Genomic DNA, 16,162 nt, shown 5'->3' on the forward strand with positions numbered 1-16,162 from the left:
ACTTATTAAAATAACTTTATTTTTGTTAACATCAGAGAAGCCACTACTGAAACGAAAGAGAAAAGAATTTCTTTGACAGTTTCAACAAAATTAACTTTTTGCGTCTCTCAAGATTTGCGGCAAGAAGAACGATACCTCACCTAGAAACTTCACAGATTTACAAGCTTTACAGAGCATTTCAAATACATAAAGCACACACTTTAACATGAGAACGGCTAAAATGCTCTTCACTGAAAAATGCACAATAAGGCAGTTCACTCCACAATGAAAAGCTGCAGACTTTGGGTAAAATACATAAATAAACATGTACATATGGAAATATTTTTAAGTGCACACTAATTTCAGTGCAAGAAGAAAAAAAATGAAGTCTCACAACTTGAACCAAAACAAGAATGGAAAGCAAATGCAGGTGAGATGTGAAGAAAATGCAATGCAGAAAAATCTTTTGCATCTGTAAGTGACACACTACAGGCAAGTATCTTACAATTTTTATTGTACTGTATTTTACTGTAATGTGGAGTATATCAATTCCATTTGTTCATCCAAATCCTCAAGTCAGTCTGCACTGCTTGCCCACTGAATATGCTCATTCTTTCGCAGGAGAGGGGGTCGCTTCTTCCATTTGTTTTGTTTTTTATTGTAGGGACAAATCTGTTTCGAGGCCCAGCTACAATAAATTATTTTACTTCCCCATTTATCCCTATAGTCTGTTCTATCTCAGGAGCCTTTTTAAAATAACTTCTCTGCTTGAACCAAGAACAGACCCATCCAGTCAATGAGATGATCTTTCTACTCTTTATATATACAGTCATGGCCAAAAATATTGGCACCCTTGCAATTCTCTCAGAAAATGCAACCCTTCTCAGAAAATTGTTACAGTTGCAAATGTTTTGGTACTCACACGGGTGCCAATAATTTTGGCCACAACTGTATATCAATGGAATTCTTCCATTCTCTTCCTTCTGCATTCTCTTCCTTCTATACATGTTTGACTGATGGAAGGATCTCCCCTTTCAAGCAGTTTCCCCCACTGAAGTGTTTATTTCCACAAGCCTTGACATTACTTCTCAGCAGATTGTAGATGGTACTGTTTGGACTCAAACACCACAAGCATATGAAGACCTTGACTGATATCGATATATATGATTATTTAAATTAAGGAGATAAATCTTGTTGTTTTTAAAGCTGGGTTTTTATTATTTATTTTTTGTCCCACTGGCTGTTGCTCCTTGCCACCACTCAATCCACTGTTCTCAGTCACATTTGCCCTCTCTGCCTTTTATTCTGACTGGTTGAGACAATATTGGCTATTATTAATTTTTAAAGGCATTTGTGATATCATAACATCAGATGTAGTGGCATGATGTCATTCACAAAATTAACAGGGTCACCTTAATCAGATTAGGCAGATGAGAGGGCAAACAAGGCTGAGGACAGTGAGACCAGAGAGAGAGAAAAAGAGAGAAGTGATGATGGTAGCAACAACAACAACAAACAACCCTAACAAAATACAGAGAACTGGCAATCAAAACATCTTGCTTGTGGAGGAAACACACTTCAGTGGTCCCCATAGTCACTGGGGCTTTGGGAACAATATCAAGAAATTTCACACAGTACTATAAGCAGTTGCAGATCTCAGAAACAACACCATCAGAGCTAAAAAAATGAATTATTAGGAATAGCATACATAGTTTGCTGACAGATATGATATGGTACATATGATAGGGACTTTAGGTTTAGGCAATGCCTTTTCCTTAGCCTTAGCAGAGTTTTATCCTATTCAGGTATCAGTATGCAGACAAGTAGAGGAATGAGAGTCCATTAAGGTAAAGAAAAACTGTATTGTTTGTAGTAGTAGTAGAGTCATACATACAGAGTTGTCTTAGTCCATTCTAATAGTCATACACAATAAAGCATTTAAATTCAGTCCAGTTACCATAGCACATATCCAAAGTCCTCAGCAATATTCAGCATCATAAATCCGTCCTTCAGAGTGGCTCCTTCTGTCTCTCCTTGTTCAACCCCAACAAACAGTGCACAGAGGCTAGCTACTTTATTGACCCCACTGGCCAATCAGGTATTAGCTTCCCCAACCTGGTCAGCTTGTTACTTGCTCAGCTGAATGAGGTGATTAGATTCTTTCTACAAACTTTGGTTCATCAATTCTTACAGAGCTTTTCTAGGCCTGGTTAAAACTTGCATCTGTTATATAATACCAGTCAATATTTTTGTAATTTTCACTGACTCTGCCTGGTGTTTAATAATAATAAGTAAGTAAGTAAGTAAGTAAGTAAGTAAGTAAGTAAGTAAGTAAGTAAGTAAGTAAGTAAATAAATAAATAAATAAATAAATAAATAAATAAATAAATAAAATATAAATATAAATATAAATATAAATATATTATTATTATTATTATTATTATTATTATTATTATTATTATTATTATTATTATTATTATTATTATTATTATTATTATTAATAATAATAATAATAATAATAATAATAATAATAATAATAATAATAATAATAATAATAATAATAATAATAATAATAATAATAATAATAATAATAATAATAATAATAATAATAATAATAAAAACAACTTGAGAATTGAGACACAGCAGTAACCAGGCAAGCAAAAGGATGCAAAAGAGTATTGAAATAAATTGACAGTTAACAAGTGTCATCCATATTCACAAAAATAAATACATAACCAAGTAAGTTACAGTTCAGCCTTAATGAAAAGATCAATTAGACCAAGCTGTAGAAAGCATGACAAAAAGCATGAAGTGGAAGTTAAAGAAAATATTGCCCCATTTGCCTAAAATAAAAATGGTCCCCACTTTCTTCCCTGAAGCCCCAATCAGTTCCTTTTTTACTATTAGAATTACAAGTCACAAGAGACAAAACAGCAATGGTTTTCCTAAGCCCCTATCATCACACACAAGGAACTAGAATTCTATTCTTAAACATTTATTTAGCCTTACTAAATTCATTTTGTTCTACATCAAAATTTTACAGTCATTTCTCTTGAATGGGAGCCACAGCAATTTGCTTTAATGTAGGTGTTTTGCATGTTACCACCACCAAAGCACTGCCCTAATTCAGCATAAAGTACCACCTCCAGGTGAAACATCTGGAAGCACCCTGTTTGAGTGCCAATGGTGAAGGATGACTCCTTGCTGGGCACAGTTCTGGATTCTCAGCAAATTATGACAACCATGATTTGTCATGCTACATATACCCAGATTTCAGACTGTGCGGTACTTTCTGCATTCCAATTCTACCTTCCAATCCACACTTGACTTGACATGATGCCTCAGTTTTGGCTAGACTTGAACTTTTCTGTAATTAGATCAAAACCTAATGACAACAAATGAAGTCAAGAGGACAATATTTTGCTTTGCAGATCCAGGGAGCAGGCGGGCAGGCAGGCATGCACACAACCATTGCTTGGGATGGGTCTGTAAATTTTTAACCCACCAGTGTTTCAACTGGCTCTGCCAAAAGAATTCTGGCAAGAGATGGTTCTTCAAACTGAGAAAGGGAGACTGAGGAAAGAGAACAGAGGGAAGAACAACACAAATCGTTTATCCACGATTAATTATTCTGTTGAAGTTAAGGCTAAGATACAGGGTTTATTTGAGCTGAGCAGCAGATCTCAATCAAGGGATCACACCTCTCTGCAAAATGGAAAGAATGGCATTGTATAATGGGGGATGAGGAATCTCTGGGACTCTGGCCTCAGCCAGTGTGGCCCTTGGAGCATGATGGCAACTGTAGTTCAACATCACCATGAGGACTACAGGGTTTCCCACCAATGTTGTACAAAATACTGGAAGACAATAGGCAAAACCCTCTTGTTTAACTGTGCACTTTGGATGTGAGCGAGGGGGAGTCTTTCATAGTAAAAAAAAACACCAATCATCATTTGATTGCTGCTGGGGTGGGAACTGTCAGCAGAGATCCAGCAGTGATTTTTTACTACTAAAGGCTCTCTTTCTCTTCTGTCTCGAGACTCGTAAAGGCTTACCTGGTGCAAAAGTGAGCCTAGGAAACCTGAGAACCTAGAAGGAGGGGGTATGGATATTTTAGTATTTCCTTTAAATTAAATGCTTCCTGTGCCCAGTCCAATTTGTGCTGTACAAAGTTACATTAACAGGATCTTGCTCAGCAACATATAGAAGAACAAAACCCTTTGCTCTAGCATAGCACAAGAGCCCTGAGTGAGTGAAGCAAATCAGACCCATATTTCCATTCACATGTGGCACTGCACCACGAGTTCTGGTTCATGTCACAATAGTTTCTACTAGCAATTCCATAACAGTTTATGGTCTGGCATAACCAGCATGATTTCCACTTGCCTATCTCTTGATTCAACCCTATGTGTTATTTATCCCATGAAATTCTAAAATAAATATTGCCTGATGCGTACCACAGAGTCCAATATCAGAGCATAGTGGAACCCTATCATTGACCTCACTTTGATCCACCTATCACCAATGCCATTGTACACTTAAAATTACATTATATTCAGGGGTTGCATTTTAGTCATTCTCCCAGAGGAATCCATTGAAAAGACAGCATACAACTGAAACATCCCACAGATTAAATCTTTCAACCCCATTATGTTACAGTTACCTCTGTTATTCAGTCAAAGATATTTTCGTCTTCTCTGAGTGGAGCCTAATGTGTCTTTCTCACAATGGCCCTTAAAAAAGTACTGAACATTAATTTTCCATAATGGCCTTTTCTGTGCCCTGTAGGGCAACAGCACTCTTCACATTGTCAACTCAAGACAGACTGCCCGCTCTAAAAGAAAAAAAAAGTGTATAAAGTCTATATTATCCATTTATTCTCCCCATCTATCAGACTTTGACACCAATATAAACAAGAGTGCATTATCCAATCACAACTGCTGCTCATCTCCTAAAAAATGTCTAGAAAAAACTCATACTGGTTGACAGTAATTTTGTTTGATATTCGCTTCATGTGAGGAAAATACTGACACTTCCTCCACCATGTGTATCATTCCTTGAAGACCCTGACAGAATTCATTTTAAGCGAACAAAGCATCAAGTGTACCCTGTCATTCTGTGTGATTTGTTAGGCTCAAATCTCCCCAATACATTGTAATGGGAAGGGTAAGACCCACATACAACAGGATGAACATTTCTCTAGTGTAAGAGTGAATCAACAAAAAGAGATTGCAGTCATATGATGGGCCATAGCACTCTTTATCCAAGAGTTTCCGAATTCTGTCAATAGGCAGAGTGTATTATTTTTACAAATATCTTCCCTACCACAGAGAATCTAAACAAGCTGTATAGCAGAGTTATATAATAATGGCTGATTGGAAAACACAATTATAAATGTTTGCCTTTTCTCTTTGCAGATAAACACTCTGAATCTTTTCAAGAATGATGGGGAGACTAAACTGTAGCTGTATCTTCTACCACATACTCTGCACCAAAGTCAAGGCTTTGGGCCATGGGAAGAGAATCTGTGTCACCCAGGTAATTCTGAACATGGAAATCAGTTCCGGAGTTCTGGCAGACTGCCAGAAGAACTGTCATGGATAGCTGTTTATGATTATGAAATTAATGATTTGTTAAATCAGATATAGAAAAAAACACATCTAAGTAGCAGCATAAAAGAGTTACTTGTAAGCCTCTTTGTATTGTTCTGCTTCAGCAAGTTTCTCATTCAGCTACCATTTCCAGTATTAAAGATTCTCATTGAAAGTGAGTGCATTATCTCATTAAACAAAGTCCTCAATTAGAAGTGCTATCAAAAGACCATCCCTAATTTGAAGGCATTGTTTAGTGCGGAATTAGGAAGCTCTCCACCCTGTGGAAGTTTTGAACTTCGACTCCCGCCAGTCTCATACAGTAAGGCCAATGGTGGCCAGTCATGAGAGCTGAAGTCCAAAATATCTGGAAGGCAAAGATGCCCTGCCCCTATTCAAACTTAAAGGACTACCCAGTTCAGTTTAGAGATTGAGAACCATAAGAAATGAGAGAAAGGGTCCTGGAGTTGCCCATCGGTTTTTCACAACTGGACTAACAACAGTCACATGGACTCTGGGCCTCCGCCTTCTTTCCTATAAGAAGATAGAATATTTTATTGAAGTTTTGGTTCTTTCTTCTAAAAGGTATACATTGGCATATATCAGTTTTAGGCAAATCTGACCTCTTTCATACTGACTTATTGAACATGCAGCCTCTATCACTGCCTCAGACTTTTCTGGGATATTTTTTTCTTTCTCTGTTGCCTTATCAGTTATCCCTTCCTTAGCCGTAAGAGTAGTTACCTTATATACACCTCAGAGTTCTGAGGAGTCTGAGTTAAAATAAAGAAGAGATCAGCAAAGCCACATTTTCTGGCATTGACAAGATTCAACTTCCTTTATCTCATGGCCTACATGCTGTAAACAGTCATTCTCAGATCTAAGCTGAGATCCAACATTCAGACAGGTTCCGCAACAGGATCCATTCGCAATTCGGATAAAACTTTTCAAAGCAGAACTACGTGACTCCTTTCATCTCCAATTATAACATCAGCATTTTGATTTTTCCCTTGTGGCAGAAGACAGACATGAAACATTATATTTATAGTTACACCTTTTAAAGAAAACTGCAGAGCTGTCGCTGGCATAATTCTGGCAAACCAATGATGATCAAACAAATATCACTGGGGAGGGTGGGTTTTTTGTCTTCCACAAAATACTTGGCAGTTGTTTTCCAGCACCATTTTTATATGTGAATAATTGATAAACCCATTTTAAAGTTCTCAAAAACACAAGAAACCCCAACTGTAATCTTCCAGCACATGCTTCTAGCAGTATGCATGCATCATTTGTCCCTCATTGTGGGACTGCTGGTTAAATACTAATTGCCTTGGAATTCAATTTTGTGGAATTTGTCCTTCTTAAACACTGCTTATAATAATACAGATTTTAAAAAAATTTGTCCATGTGCACTAAACTTTTCTTTCTATACGTCTGAATTAATCTAGATGAGGAAGATGCTAAAGGACTATGAGTTTCCCTGAAACCCATCTGGAACACCATTCTAGCAGAAGAATTTAAAACAAAGACTAACCTGGATATTTGGACTGTTTAATAAATATACACGTTGCCATCTCAATTTGCCAAGACACAGGAAATTTATTTATGACTTGTTTGTAAAACAATTTATAGCCACATATGTCTTGACAGAACCGGCACAACACTCTTAACAACAAAACAAAAATCAAAATAATACAATAAAGGGGCAAATAAAACAATACAAGGCAAGCAGAAGATTTTTTTAAAATCCTAAATCTAGTCAGAGACATTTTTATTCAAATAAGACATTTCACAAGGCACTTTACCAGTTCTGAGCTTAACAACATTTAGTATCAAATGTTAGAAAACTCATTATCTCAAGATTTCTAGTGTTTTAGCCTCAACAAAAGATTAGAGAAAATTTCCTAGCCAAACTGAAAAGTAACCAAGCCAGCCTCCATTTGTAAGCCTTGTGTAAACAATCTTATGTATAAAGCCACATTGGGTATGAGCAGACTGAGGAACATTAAGCTGTACCCTCTACAGATCTTCCAACATATCCACGGTCATTCCAAGAGATTTTGCTACCCACAGCAGAGCAGCAAATGGGACCTCCCTTAGTCAGTGTACATTACAGAGGAGAGCAAAGTGCAGAAAAGGTGAATTATGCAGAAGGTGAATGGTTGGTCCTGCAGCCTACAGGAGCACCATCTTTTAAACAGATCACAACATTCTCCCAAATTATGTTAACATCAAAACCCAAGATTTCCAGCCCCTTCCCTAGGCAGAAGAGAGGGACACAGTTTTGGTGGTCCATATGAGTTCCAAATGGTTCCAGAGAGAAAACTGGCCACAGATCCATCAAAGTTGTTCACCCTGTAAAGTACCAGAAGCATGTTTGACATGTGATGTTTTAAAAAAATACGGTACTACAAAACACTTTTCTCCCTTTTGAGCAGCAAAAATACAACAATGATAAAGTCAACATTTAACCATTTGTTGTACTTGGAATATATCCAAAATCTGCTGCTTGAGGCAACTGTGTCACTCCTTGCAATAATATGTGTGCCTTTTGAAGATGTACACTCAGATGTCAGGAGATATTTTTTAAGTAACCAAATAGATCCGTCTCCTGCATTTTTTATGAAAGCCCCAAACATACTAGGATGAGTCAGAGATTCAAAGGGTTGTTTTTATCAAACTTTAAGTCCCATAACCCTTCAGCCAGCATGTTTTCCAAGGTCTGGGATGGATTACTTTAAATTTTCAAGAGCTCTTTCATGTGCCCCTGTGTTGGTGCCATGCTGCTTCATTTGCTTGTTTCTGGGAAACACACATAAAAGTGTGATGCATGTTGAAATAAATGCAGTTTTATGCACAGGGAACTAGAAAAAATGTTTTTGAAATTGATTTAAATATAGAAGAAACCTTAGTAATCCTAGAACTGCAGAGCTGGAAGGGACCCTATGGATCACTTAGTCCAGCCCCTGTCAGAGAGGCATAGCAGGGAATCGAACTCCGATGCCTAAACCACTGAGCTATCCAGCAATAACGAAAACATTTGTGCTTTGCCACCTTAGTTGTGCTTCCACAACTTCCTTGAAGCTTTAGCTGAATCCCTTACTCCCCATTCACAACCAGGAAGAAGCACAAGTTTTTAACCCTTTGCTCACATTCAGTCTCTCTTGCCTTTGCCTCTCCTTCCCCAGTTTCTTTTCCTGCCTGCCCTCCATGGTGTTGACATTCAGAATTCAAGGAGCAAGAGCTCATTCCATAAAGCACTCTGCAGCAATGTACAACAAACACCAAGATAAAAATAGAAGTCCCCGAATCCAGGTCTTTTTTTTATACAAGGGACATTTTTTGTCATCGGGGACATGCTCTGACAGATGTGATGGAATATGTGGGAAAGACCTTCTTAAAATGCAAGAGGATCTCAGTTAACCAGTGAAACTATGGAAAAGAATTTTCAAAGAGGAGCCTATTAACAGCTGGAAAAAAGTAGACTTCGGGCTAGAATGCCCCCAAATAACCAGATCCTGATTCACTGCATCTAGGCCTCACACTACAGTTGAAAAAAAGCTGTTTCAAAAGACGTGAGCCAAATTTACTTCTTCTAGAAGACTGTAAGCAATCTAGCTGCCATTAGCTGCCACTTTTTCACTTTGTTTTGATGAATGATGACCCATCTCCCAGCCATTCCTTGTGCTGAGTCACTTTCCACAACTTTGCAGAAGTTTATTGAGATTTTTTAAAAAATATTAATCAGATCCCTACCCCCCTCCTCCCCAGAACTACAAAGAAGGACCCAGTGGAATACAAATTCTGATGTTTCTTTCCCCTGCTTTTCATAGAGGACTGCAAGTATCAAAAATTGTACATTTATGATCAGAAGGGGAAAAAATCAGCTATCTGAGACAGTCCAGAGTATCCAAGGCATTCTATATCTGGTAAGTAGACACCAAAAATAAACAGTATGGTATGCAAAAATATGTAGAAATGGACAGATGCAATGCCCTACATGTATCTCATGAAATTATACAGACAATCTGATATAGCAGTCTTACGTTCCAATGGAAGTATATTTATATGTTTGCAGCCAAGATTTTTAAGTAGTCTTCTCATCTCACCTGAAGCTTTTCAATAGCCATTCCATAATTTTTTAAAAAATTTGCATGTATCAACCACATATCAAAATTAAGCTGGCAAAACACATTTCTTTGGTATCAGGTACCGTAGCTTTTTTTAAGCACTGCACAAAGCCCCCTGCAGTTGTCAGACGTCCAGTCCTAACTATATGTACTCAGAAGTATGCTGTTGTTATTGTTGTTGTTATATGCTGTAAAATCAGAATTAACTTATAGCAATCCTTATACCATACAATTGCACTCATTTCACATGCTAGCAAGGTTATGCTCAAAATCCTCCAAGGTAGGCTTCAGCGGTATGTGGACCGAGAACACCCAGAAGTACAAGCTGGATTCCGAAGAGGCAGAGGAACTAGAGACCAAATTGCTAACCTGCGCTGGATTATGGAGAAAGCCAAAGAGTTCCAGAAAAATATCTACTTCTGCTTCATTGACTATGCAAAAGCCTTTGACTGTGTCGACCACAGCAAACTATGGCAAGTCCTTAAAGAAATGGGAGTGCCTGACCATCTTTTCTATCTCCTGAGAAACCTATATGTGGGACAGGAAGCAACAGTTAGAACTGGATATGGAACAACTGATTGGTTCAAAATTGGGAAAGGAGTACGACAAGGCTGTATATTGTCTCCCTGCTTATTTAACTTATATGCAGAATACATCATGTGGAAGGCTGGACTGGAGGAATCCCAAGCTGGAATTAAGATTGTCGGAAGAAATATCAACTACCTCCGATATGCAGATGATACCACTCTGATGGCAGAAAGTGAGGAGGAATTAAAGAACCTTGTAATGAGGGTGAAAGGGGAGAGTGCAAAAAACGGTCTGAAACTCAACATCAAAAAAACTAAGATCATGGCCACTGGTCCCATCACCTCCTGGGAAATAGAAGGGGAAGATATGGAGGCAGTGACAGATTTTATCTTCCTGGGCTCCATGGTCACTGCAGATGGAGACAGCAGCCACGAAATTAAAAGACGCCTGCTTCTCGGGAGGAAAGCGATGACAAATTTTGACAGCATCTTAAAAAGCAGAGACATTACCTTGCCAACAAAAGTCCGAATAGTCAAAGCTATGGTTTTTCCTGTTGTGATGTATGGAAGTGAGAGCTGGACTATAAGGAAGTCTGGCCGCTGAAGAATTGATGCCTTTGAATTGTGGTGCTGGAGGAGGCTCTTGAGAATCCCCTGGACTGCAAGGAGAACAAACCTATCAATTCTAAAGGAAATCAACCCTGAGTGCTCACTGGAAGGACACATCCTGAAGCTGAGGCTCCAGTACTTTGGCCATCTCATGAGAAGAGAAGACTCCCTGGAAAAGACCTTGATGTTAGGAAAGTGCGATGGCAAGAGGAGAAGGGGACGACCAAGGATGAGATGGCTGGACAGTGTCTGCGAAGCAACCAACATGAATTTGACACAACTCCGGGAGGCAGTGGAAGATAGGAGGGCCTGGCGTGCTCTGGTCCATGGGGTCACGAAGAGTCGGACACGACTAAACGACTAAACGAAAATGAATCCTTATAGAGTTTTCAAGGTAAGTGAGATATTTAAAGAGTGGTTTTACTCGTTCCACTCCCTCAGTGAGTTTCTATGGGAGAGCCAGAGAACTGAACCCAGGTCTCTTGAATTCTAGTCCATCTATCCACTACACTACACTGGGTACCCTCTGAAATGTAGCTCATTAATTTGAATAGGGTTCATTTCTAACTAAAAATGCTCAAGATCATATGTAATGAATCACATGGAAACCCATGGAAAATTCAACTTGAGCTTCCTACAGTAGTATCTACTACTTTAATTACATTTCTACATAGCCTTTATTTGGTTTCTGATCAGAACTCTTTGTCTTTCTCTTTAGTTTGGTCCAAAGTCCCTCCTCTACTGTCCTTTCATTACTTTCTGTCTGCTGGAACAAAAGATATACATTGATGTGCATACTTTTAAAACAGTTATTCAAATGTAAATAATCATGGAAACATACCAGGACTTTGTATACTCTTCAGGGGCAAGAAGTTATGTAAGTCATTAAAACCTATTGTCCCAATGATTGAGAATCTCTTATCAGCCTTTCTGGTTTTTCTAATTGGGGTGAGGTATAGTATTGGGACTGTATGCATTTTGACTTGCCTAAGATCACCTAAGTGAATTTTAGCGAGGTAAGTTTTGAATTGGATGTTTATGGCTCACTGTTCCCCCTCGAGAGGCCAATTTATATGATCAATAGAATCAAGCAAAAAGACATCCTTTTCCTCCAGCAGGCCATTTCACGCTATACCAGCTGTTTGTCAAATATTGCCACAATTATTCGATCTAAAAAATAGACCCAGAAACCATTCCTGCTGTTTGACACATCATTTTGAGTTTTGAAGAAAAACGCACTCGACAAAAACAGAAGTCATTTTGTCACTGTGGTTCATACCTCTCACCACAGTAACCCATCACTGTGAGGAAAAACAGGGTTCTTTAGGACATATCTCATCTTTCTGGAAAAATTGTTATGAAATTATCGAAGCAAGAAAAATCACCTCTCTTTCTTACCTACCAGTTTCCCCAGCCTTAAATGATAGGTTTTGAGATTACTTCATGGACATGTCTTGTAGCTGCTGTAATTGGTCCCTGACAACAGCAGCTCCAGAGACTGAAGTTTCACAAGTGGTCTGTCCACATAACATTAATGTACAGTATTGCAATATTTTATGTACAAAGTGTATATTTGTATCTACAAGCTCCCACTGTTACAGGCTTTGGGCTGTTCCCAAAGAAACTGTAGCCATAATATGTTCACAAGTGCCATTTTTCATATGAAGAAGATGATTTGCCAAAATATTCAGGCTCCAAGCCAAAGAGAGGCATGGCAACATCATTATCTGGGACAGGGAATATTCTCCAGATGTATGGGCTGTGACACACCTTAACCATGTTCAGTTGAGCTGATGAGAACTAAAGACCAAAATATCTGGAAGGACAAAAGTTTCTGACTCCTAATTTACATATACAACAGCACTTTTTAAGATCATTACCCTAAAGGCAGTAAACTACATTGAATTCAGTGAGAATTCTGAGTGAACTTAAAATTAGTCCGCACCATTTATTTTTCATAGAGTGCATCTCCTTAGACTCATGCAAATGTTGTTCTCTTGTGCTCAAGGTATGTGTTTGAGCAGAAAAGGGCTGTGCCAACTAGCTCTACTAACACATCACATCCTTTGAACAATCTTGCCAATCAGGGACCTTCATGTGCACGTATGCATGTGCAAAAGGTTTGCTAGCTAACTAGCATTTCTAGTACCGCAAATATCTTCTCATACACAACCATATAAATAAGGTCCCTCCCTATACACCACAATGGATATCAGCACTTTCTTATTTTGTAGCAAAGCATAAAAATTACCTTTGGCCAATGGCCAAAGATACACTCCTCTCAGATATGCTCTGATTTATGTTCCATGGAGAATAGTTGGGATTAAAGGAGTGAACTTGGTTCAAATCCCCACTCAGCCATGAAAGCCCCCTGGGGATGGGGAACTGGTAAAACCACATTAGGGTCACTATAAGTCTGTTCTGACTTGACAGCACATAATATAACATAAAGAAAATGCTATCTTCCCACAGTAGCTAGAGCTGTCAAGAAAGAAGCCGTGGTCTCTACTCTTTTCTCACCCTGTAGCATACCTGTGGAGACACTTCTGGCTTGGGGAGAATGTCCTAACCTCTGACAGAAAAGAGCCTTATCTCTTCTTTAGAACTCCAAATAGATAGAAAGGATCTCCCATTCATGTGATCAAGGAAATAAGCAAGCCAAACTCTACATCCAAGTAAAGAAGAACTAATGTGGTGCAGTGGTTAGTGCATTAGGGTGGAATTCCGGCGATGCACATGAAAATTCCTAACATAAATGCTGGCTGAATATTGGTCCAGCATTTTCTCTTAGCCTGGCCTACCTTGGTGATACAATGAGCTAAGGAGAGCCAAGTATGTTATCCTGAACTCACTGAGGAATGACAGGTTTCAAATATAATAGATGAAGATTTAAGTAAATAAATGTGTACAAACAAAGGCATTAAGTTATAACCCTCTATAAAAAGTTGACTACTAGTGCTTTCTAGTTCTAGTGTCTGTTGTAATTTGTTTTGGATCAATTAATTCTTCACAGTTTTACTGGATTCATAAAGCATCTGGATTATTTTGTAGAAAAAACAAAATTGATCTCTGAAAAAAATGAAATGAACTTGTTTTGAATGAAGCATTCAGTCACAGTAAGTATGTACAAGAAACCAGCATTACACATACAGCTTTGTGTATGTTGGAAGGACATGAGTTTCAACTGTTTTTACACATAATTTCCACTGCAAGGATATGTGTGCCTACTCAGAAGTAAGTGCACAGGACTGCAACCTTTGTGTTAACAAGGAACTAAAAAAGCATTTTATCTTCAGACAAAAAATGTAAAAAAAAAACAAACCCAAAAACTTAGGCCCATTTTTTCCAATCATTTAAAGTCTATTTTCCTCCTAATTAAAAAAAAATGATAATCAAAATATCTTGTATAATCTTAGGTTCTTAAACACAACATATAGCACCCTGTTACTGGTATATTATTTCACTGCATTTAAGATTTTTAGATGTCATTATACACTTTAATTTTGTAATTATAAGTTTCAGCAGCATGATGAGATAATTAGATGCAATTATGCAAATTCATAACTGTCAATTAAAATTACATTTTAAAAGCCACAAACCCAGATAATTCAAACAAAAAGCATTACAAACATGAGACATGGGCAAGAAACTTAGCAGGCAGGACAAATCCCAATTGAGCTTGTCCTGAACATCCAAATGTGCATTATTCTTACCACTCAACCATTGCAAAAAAGAAAAAGAAAAACAGATGAACTAGCTCAATATCTCTATTACATAATTAAGCAAGGGTAGACAACCTGTGACCTTCCAGATGCTGGACTGCACTTCCTTCAGCCTTAGGCAGGCTGAAGGATAATGCAGGCTGATGGGAACCACAATCTGACAATATTTAAAGAGTAACAAGTAGACCAATCCTGCCTCAATAGCATCTGTCAAATGGGGACGGAGTCAATGTTTTCCATCAAATTTTGAGCCTCTTAATTAATCTGTCTGTTCTCTGAACTGCCACACAGATGCTTTAGGAATTCACCATCCATCTTTGGATCTTTGTTTACAGATTTAATGGAAACCACTGGGCCTGTATAACAACTTTATGTTTGATTATATCTGTTCTCACCCCAATCCTCCCTCCTCCCTCTCTCTCAGAGTCCACCTCAAGTTCCCCAAGTACAATTTTAACAAGCACCAGGAGTGAAAATGGTCCTTCCTTTAAACCATGCATATTAAGAAAAGCAGTGTCCCTGCCCCAACGGCTGTCTGAATTATCTCCATTTGGAGTCTATAGTTTCAAGCTCCGGATCACAATCTATAGCAAATTCCTATGCAGCCAACCAGCGGAGCTGTCCCTGGTTCTTTAAACTACCCAGCCAGGTATCATACCACAACTGTACCTCATTTATATACAGAAAATTCTTCCTTGGGATGTAAAGTGTATGTATAATTGGAGCACAGATGTTAAAATAATGGACATTCACTGTTCTCCTGATTTGGAGTATTTGGCAGTGAAATGCCGCCCCTTTTACCTGCCTCGTGAGTTTAATGTTGTTATAATAACAGCAATATATATACCTCCTGATGCTAACACAACCACAGCTTTGAGTTGTTTGTTAACTGCTATCAGCAAACAGCAGCAGGCCTACCCAGATGGAGTGCTGGTGGTACCAGGTGATTTCAATCAAGCCAATTTAAAGACCGTCCTCCCTAACTTTTATCAGTATGTGGACTGTCCCACTAGAGGGGAAAATACCTTGGATCAGGTATATTGTAACATCATGCATGGATATAAGACGAAGCCATTGCCTAGCTTGGGACAGTCAGATCATATATCTCTTTTTTTGATTCCATCGTACAGACCCCTTGTTAAAAGAATCAGACCATCAATTAGAGAAATACAAGTGTGGCCAGTGGATGCAACTGAGCAACTTCAAGATTGCTTTAGGAGCAATGATTGGACACTGTTTGAGGAGGACAATGTTGATACTTATGCCTCGACAGTACTGTTTTATATCAAAAGCTGCATCGATGTTATTACTACCACAAGACAATTACGAGTGTTTTCTAACAACAAGCCTTGGCTAAATAGAGAAGTGCGCCTTTTATTAAAAGCCAGAAATGCTGCTTTTCATTCTGGTGATGAACTACAGTATAGAGAGGCCAGAGCTAAACTGAAAAGGGGCATTAGGGATGCCAAAGCTATGTACAGCCAGAGAATTGAACAACACCTTGAAAGTTCTGACACTCGCCGAGTGTGGCACGGCCTACGACAAATCACTGGTCAGAGTAACAAAAACAGTCTGTGTAGCAGCAGTGATTTTTTGGCTGAGCAG

The 16,162-nt window shown here is 38.4% G+C and overlaps 1 protein-coding gene and 1 long non-coding RNA gene across 16 annotated transcripts in view; one reads left to right on the plus strand and one right to left on the minus strand.

Moving 5' to 3' along the window:
- GRID1 (glutamate ionotropic receptor delta type subunit 1) overlaps positions 1 to 16,162 on the minus strand; it is a 911,822-nt gene that overhangs the window by 821,166 nt on the left and 74,494 nt on the right. The window lies entirely within an intron of this gene.
- Positions 2,621 to 7,109, plus strand: LOC144588334 (uncharacterized). The gene is made up of 2 exons (XR_013543845.1): positions 2,621 to 5,516; positions 7,018 to 7,109. It is a non-coding gene; the product is annotated as an uncharacterized LOC144588334 (long non-coding RNA).

The sequence above is a fragment of the Pogona vitticeps genome, chromosome 3 (assembly GCF_051106095.1).
Source record: "Pogona vitticeps strain Pit_001003342236 chromosome 3, PviZW2.1, whole genome shotgun sequence".
NCBI classification, from domain to species: domain Eukaryota; kingdom Metazoa; phylum Chordata; class Lepidosauria; order Squamata; family Agamidae; genus Pogona; species Pogona vitticeps.